This window comes from Panthera pardus, unplaced genomic scaffold (genome assembly GCF_024362965.1).
Source record: "Panthera pardus isolate Hobbes unplaced genomic scaffold, ASM2436296v1 HiC_scaffold_6, whole genome shotgun sequence".
In the NCBI taxonomy this organism is placed as follows: Eukaryota; Metazoa; Chordata; class Mammalia; order Carnivora; family Felidae; genus Panthera; species Panthera pardus.
In genome coordinates this window covers 58,957,473-58,964,717 of record NW_026526991.1, presented here as the reverse complement: position 1 = coordinate 58,964,717, position 7,245 = coordinate 58,957,473, and the positions used below count along the sequence as shown (strand labels likewise).

General features: G+C 45.2%; 1 long non-coding RNA gene and 1 other non-coding gene across 2 annotated transcripts; both read left to right on the top strand.

Annotated features, from left to right (window-relative positions):
* The first annotated feature begins 696 nt into the window (after positions 1 to 696).
* On the top strand, positions 697 to 778 carry TRNAS-CGA (transfer RNA serine (anticodon CGA)). Its single transcript has one exon. It is a non-coding gene; the product is annotated as a tRNA-Ser (tRNA).
* A 41-nt stretch (positions 779 to 819) lies between these two features.
* Positions 820 to 1,865, top strand: LOC109270327 (uncharacterized). The gene is made up of 2 exons (XR_002081493.2): positions 820 to 988; positions 1,744 to 1,865. It is a non-coding gene; the product is annotated as an uncharacterized LOC109270327 (long non-coding RNA).
* The last annotated feature ends 5,380 nt before the right edge of the window (positions 1,866 to 7,245 follow it).

The following is a 7,245-nucleotide window of genomic DNA, read 5'->3' as shown; positions in this document are numbered from 1 at the left end:
CCGGCCGGTCGGGCACGGCGACGGCCAAGCGCCGGGCGCGGGACCCACTCTGGCGGTCTCCCCGGCGGCGGCGGCGGTGGCGGCGGAGGCGACGGGAGCGTTGGGGAGGCAGCCGCTTCCTGGAGGGGGCGCCCACTCCCCTGAGATCGTTCTGTGCCCGACGCGAAGCCTTTCCTCCCCCTTTGCCTCTCAGCCCAGGGAATGGGGAACCTTTCTATTCCTACCCCAAGGGGACGCCCCCAGCTCACAGCACATTCCCAACCCCTCATGGAGTCCTTAATTCCAAGGAACCCCAGACCCCTTTCCCCAAGAACTTCCTCTCTTTCATCCATCCCCAGAAGTTACCCTTTTCAACTCTTCCTGAGTCTCCCTCAGCAACCCTCTCACTCCTTAACCCGAGGAGTCCTCTAGCCGCTACCCTGGGTCCCAGTCCCTTCCCTCCAACTGCTTCCTTCACAGGCCTCGCCATCGTTTTCTAAATAGCATACGCTCTTTAAGACCCCTCTTCCCTCCCTGAGTCACCCGGTCCACCCGACTGTTCTTTGAGTGGCATAGAAGCGAGGTAAGGGGCGAAGGGCGGGGGTCCCAGGATACACATCCTGTATGTGGTCGGAGTCGGCTTCCCATTGCCACACTCCCTCCCTGGTCGCAGTGCGGACCCCTTCTGTAAGCGCGCGGCAAAACATGGTTTTGGAAGTCACGGTGGCCGAGTGGTTAAGGCGTTGGACTCGAAATCCAATGGGGTTTCCCCGCACAGGTTCGAATCCTGTTCGTGACGGCCGCTTTTTTTCCCTCTCCTTCTCCTTCAGGATACGTAAAAGGAACTCCCCTCGCACGTGTCTTTCCAGCATTTACCTTTCTGTGTCAGAAATAGCTGAGAGGTCTCACCCCTGGATTGGGACGGATGGAGGTGATCATGGGAAGCTTAATTTGCACAACTGTATCGGCTGCTAGGATACTGGACACCTTCGCAGTTCTGTAGCTTCAGGTTTGTTAGAGCTTTGACACACGTTTCATTCTTGGGGAAGGGAATAGCAAAGGATTTGGCTGAAGAAGGGTTAGGTTTTTGGAAATCTGAATGCCTCCTGTGCTGTAATAGTTAAAATTAGAATTTCCAGGAAGAGAGGGCATCTCTGGATTTCATGACCAGAAGTCTGATTATCACTGAGACCCAGGAAAAAGCATACTCTCATTTGGATTTCTTTGAGGAGGCGCATCTCAGAAATCACTGGGCTAGGAGGGAGTAGCCTGTCAAACATAACAGCTTATGTTATGAAACATAATGGCTGGAGCTGGAGTGTGGGGAGATAACACTTTTTACTGAATGCTCATTATGTGCTAAGTACTGTTCTAAATTTTCTGTGTATTAACCAGGTTAGGGAATTAATTCCTTCTCTGACCTCTAACCCTCCTGTACTCACCTTACTGGGTTCTTCCTCCCCCCCCCCCCCCCACCAATTTCTGATCATAGGAAATATCTGGGATACTTGTTGAGGATGTTCTTTTTGTATTTCATTTCTTGCACAGCAGCATCTTCTCCAAGATGAATCTCCCCAAGTGCAGGGACTTCAGTAGTAATTCATAGAGCTTTCCCCACACTTACACTTTGCAGTTTCCTGCCTTCATACCCTTTTTCATGCTCTTCTCTCCGAGATCACCCTCACCACTGTACCCTTCCCTCCTTCATACCCCATCATTTATCCCTTCCCATCCTGCACATCCTTTCATCTTTCCTCCTTGAAGCTCTTGATTCCTCCAGCTGGAACCCATCATTCTACCACCACCATCCACCTGGTTGCATGCAAGGAATCTCCTTTGACACACTTCTGTAAGAATTAAAAGTTATATTTATTCTGCTTCCTAAATATGTCTTAAGTCTGTCCATTTTTTTCAGGGTGAGGGCAGGCTAGACCCACTACTTGCTGGGGCCTTCATGAGGAAAGTAGGGTTATGAGGACCACATGAGTTAATATATGGAAAGCTGCACTAAAGCATCCAGTCGTAGCCAGAGACCTTAAACCCTTTCATGGCTGCTTTTTGGGTTTCCTGACCTGGTCCCTTTTCACTAACCATTCTTTCACATTCACTACATTCTATCCACTGGCATTCCTGGTATAGTATTTGTCTGTGTTCATTCTGTTCTCCGCCTGAAATAATCTTTCTCATCTTCACCTTCTACTCAACCTCTACTTCAATGTCAGTTGTCCTGAGAAGTCTTCTCTAGTTACTTGTCACCTACAATACCCCAATCTTCCCCAGTAGGACGTAAATTCCTGGCACATATAAGCCACTCAATTAAAAAAAAAAAAATCTTTGTTGAGTAAATGGATGTGTGTGTGTGTGTGTGTGGGTGTGTGTGTCTATGTCTATGTGTCTGTGTGTCTGTGTTTAATGTCTATTTTGAGAGAGAGAGAGAGAGAGAGAGAGAGAGCGTGAGTGGGGAAGGGGCAGAGAGGGAGAACCCCAAGTAGGCTCCACATTGTCAGCACAGAGCCCAATGCAGGGCTAGGTCCTACCAACCATAAGATCATGACCTGAGCTGAGTGAGCCAAGATCAAGAGCTGGATACTCAACTGACTGAGCTACCCAGGTGCCCCTCGATGTGTTTTTACAGTAGTTACATATACATGTTTTAATCTTCATTCAGATTGGACTGTAAGCTTCTTGAGAGTTTGGACTGTGTATTTTGTTTTTTTTGTATTTCCTTTACTAGGTTTTTATACACGGATGTGAGCAAATATGTAGTGAATGAGTTAATAAACTAACAGGCTCAGTACTCAAGCTTCCTACCAAATGCCATTTTGCGCATGCTCTCAGATTTAAATGTCTGGAGAGTCAAGACCAAAATTGACCAGCAGAGGGCAACCAACAACTATATTGTGAAGGGAAGAAGGCACCATGGCTTACAAAATGGAGGATCTGGACGGAAAAGCTAGCAGAGGTTGTTTGGTGTTTGGAGATCATACCTTTCGCTCTCAAATATTTTCCCTGTAACTGTCATAGGTGAGAGGCCAAGGTTTCAAACCTTCATGTACAATAGATAAATTTCTACCATCCCCACCGCCCACCTGAACTCAATTCCTTCACTTTACCCCTTTTATCCCAACAAATCCCCTATCCTTATACCTTTCCTTGACTTATATGATCAGGTCCCCCCAGGCATTCTGTAGTTTCTGGCTTGGTATTTGACTTTGCTCATTTGCCCTAAAGTTACCTTCTCCACATAGGCTTGTAAAGCCCACTCATTTCAAAGTCCTAAGGAAACTTACATAAACATCCTTCCATAACACATTCAAATTGCACAGGATCAATCCATTAAATCAGAACAAAACTACACCTTTATTTGACAGTTCCAAATCATCACGTTGTTTTCTACTTCCTTCTATTTTTTCTTTAGATTATTTTATTTTATTTAAAAATTAAAAAAAAATTCAACGTTTATTCATTTTTGAGAGACAGAGAGCGAGCGGGGGAGGAGCAGAGAGAGAGGGAGACACAGAATCTGAAGCAGGTTCCAGGCTATGAGCTGGCAGCACAGAGCTCAATGCGGGGCTCAAACTCACTGACCACGAGATCATGATCTGAGCCGAAGTCCAACGCCTAACCGACTGAGCCACCCAGGTGCCCCTTATTTAAAATTTTTTAATGGGGCACCTGGGTGGCTCAATTGGTTAAGCGTTGGACTTCAACTTAGGTCATGATTTCACGATTCTTGAGTTCAAGACCCGAGTCTAGCTTTGCACTGATAGCTCAGAGTGTGGAGCCTGCTTCAAATTCTGTGTCTCCCTTTCTCTCTGCCCCTCCCCCACTCACACTCTGTCTCTCCCTCTCTCTCAAAAATAAACACAAAAAAGTGTTTTATTTTTTTTATTTTTATTTAAAAAAAACATTTTTTTTTTAACGTTTATTTATTTTTGAGACGAGAGAGACAGAGCATGAATGGGGGAGGGTCAGAGAGAGGGAGACACAGAATCCGAAACAGGCTCTGGGCTGTCAGCACAGAGCCCGACGCGGGGCTCGAACTCACAGACCGCGAGATCATGACCTGAGCCAAAGTCGGCCGCCCAACTGACTGAGCCACCCAGGCGCCCCAAAAGTGTTTTAAATAAAATAAAAATTTTATAATGCTTATTTATCTTTTTTTTTAAATTTTTTTTTTTTCAACGTTTTTTATTTATTTTTGGGACAGAGAGAGACAGAGCATGAACGGGGGAGGGGCAGAGAGAGAGGGAGACACAGAATCGGAAACAGGCTCCAGGCTCCGAGCCATCAGCCCAGAGCCTGACGCGGGGCTTGAACTCACGGGCCTCGAGATCGTGACCTGGCTGAAGTCGGACGCTCAACCGACTGCGCCACCCAGGCGCCCCTTTTTTTTTTTTTTAATTTTTTTTTTTCAACGTTTTTTATTTATTTTTGGGACAGAGAGAGACAGAGCATGAACGGGGGAGGGGCAGAGAGAGAGGGAGACACAGAATCGGAAACAGGCTCCAGGCTCCGAGCCATCAGCCCAGAGCCTGACGCGGGGCTATAATGCTTATTTATCTTTTGAGAGAGACTCAGAGTGTGTGTGTGGGGGGGGGGGGAGGGGCAGACAGGGAGACAAAGAGTCCTAAGCAGTCTCCAGGCTCTGAGCTGTCAGCACAGAGCCCGATGCAGGGCCCGAACCCATGAATGGTGAGATCATGACCTGAGCTGAAGTCAGATGCTTAACCAACTAAGCCACCCATCTCTACACCTCCACCCATCTCTACACCTATCATGGGGCTTGAACTCACAACCCCAAGATCAAGAGTTGCATACTCCACCAACTGAGCCAGCCAGGCATCTCTACTTCTGTTTTTTGAATAAAATGTATACTCTCTGCCTCTAGCTTCTTACTATCTTAATACTCTGTTGTGAAAACCTTTGCTAACTTTGAAAACTTCGATTTCTTTTTTTTTTTTTTTAATGTTTATTTTTGAGAAAGACAGAGAGAGTGTGAAAGGAGGAGGGGCAGAGAGAGAGGGAGACACAGAGTCTGAAGCAGGCTCCAGGCTCTGGGCTGTCAGTGCAGAGCCCAACGCTGGGCTCGAACTCATAAACTGAGATCATGACCTGAGCTAAAGTTGGATTCTTTTTTTTTTTAATTTTTAAAAAATATGTATTTTTGAGAGAGACAGCATGAGCAGGGGAGGGGTAGAGAGAGAGACACACACAGAATCCGAAGCAGGCAGGCTCCAGGCGCTGAGCTGTCAGCACAGAGCCTGACGTGGAGCCTGAACCCACAGACTGTGAGATCATGATCTGAGCTGAAGTTGGATGCTCAACCAACTGAGCCACCCAGGTGCCCCTGAAACCTTCAGTTTCTTAATGTTTATTTTTGAGAGAGTGAGGGGGGGGGGGCAGGGGAGAGAGGGGGACAGAGAATCTGTCGCTGACAGCAGCGAGCCAGATGTGGGGCTTGAATTCACGAACCAAGAGATCATGACCTGACCTGAATTCGGATGCTCAACCGACTGAGCCACCCAGGAGCCCTGAAATCATTTTTCTTTCTTTTCTTTTTCTTTCTTTCTTTTCTTTCTTTCTTTCTTTCTTTCTTTCTTTCTTTCTTTCTTTTCTTTCTCTCTCTCTTTCTTTTCTTTCTTTCCTTCTTTCTTTCTCTCTCTCCCTCCCTCTCTTTTTCTTTCTTTCTTTCTTTTTTCCTTCCTTTCTTTTTTTTAAACTTTTAAAAATGTTTATTTTTGAGAGAGAGACAGAGTGCGAACAGGGGAGGAGCAGAGAGAGACACAATCTGAAACAGGCTTCAAGCTCTGAGCTGTCAGCACAGAGCTCGATACGGGGCTCAAACTCACGAACCATATTATGACCTGAGCCAAAGTCATATCTTAACTGACTGAGCCAACCCAGGTGCCCCCGAAACTATTGATTTCTTATTGGACTTCAGAGACACTCACAGTACTCTCTTCTCTTAGAACATTGTTTCTCCATCTCATTTGTTTTCTCCCTCCTTCTGTGGAATTCTGCCAAAAGCTCCATTCTTTTTCCTACTCCAAGACAAAAATCCCAAGCCAAACTGGTCCTGTACCTTCAGCTACCTATGACTGCATAGTTGACCTAATGTCACCCAAAACACAAACTGCTCCTTTCCCAAGATGACATTCTCGACTTTTCCCATTTCTGTTAATACTATTCTCTCAATTCCATCTAGTTTCCAATCTTAAGAATTAATCTGACATTTTCTTTTCTCCTATGCCCATGATTCATCAATCATTTCTTCTTCCATCACATCATCTGTTACAGTGGCCTTCCAGATGCCCCAGTTTCACCACTATAAGAGTCACATTGATTTTGCCCTGAGGGTTCTCAGTGTTTCCATTGGTCAATTGCCAGAATTGAGAAGGAACTTGAAATGATACTGAAAGAACTGTGGGTGTTTAGCATGAAGAAGCCTTAGGAAGGACATGACAGCCAACTTTTCATCTAATTGGAAGGTTGTCACACAGAAACAGAATAACAGAAGATACTATTGGGTTTCAATAGGCTGAAGCATCAGGAAGGTAGATTTTGACTCAATATCTAGTAATAGAAGGTGTCTACCATGGGACTCAGATGATGGTCGACTTTCTTAGAGACAAGCAGAGGGGATATAGAATCTTGTTCATGATTTTGGTTTCATGATGGTAGTTGATCTGGATGATCTACAGTGTTCCAGGCAAATCAAAGACTCTGAGCCTCAGAGCTATTTGGAAATCTGAGGGCTCCTGAAGGGGTTGTTTTAATGTCACTCTTGGTTATATTTTGATCTGGAGGCTAACCAGACAACTCTTAAGCTTTCTTTTGCTCCATCTCATCTTGCCCTTCTTATTCTGCTCATTGGGGAACCTGAAACGAAAACTTAGTATTTGTGGGGGAAAAAAAAGTATTTGTAGAAGGGGAAGGATTAATATCGGCCCACATGTATAGAATGGAAGTGTTACACATTGAATTTTAAAATTACTGTTTTTACAAAGAAAATGGTAGGGAAGAGTTTTATTGGAAAAATTAAGATATTAGGTTTTATAAATCAGCAGTGTTGCTCAAGAGAGTAAATACTTTTTTCTGCAGTAACCACATTTAAATATCATGAGATACATTTTTTTTTTTTATGTTTATTTAGGGGCACCTGGATGGTTTAGTCGGTTAAGCTTCCAAATTTGGCTCAGGACATAATCTCATAGTTCATGGGTTGGAGCCCTTGTGTTGGGCTCTCTGCTGTCAGCATGGAGC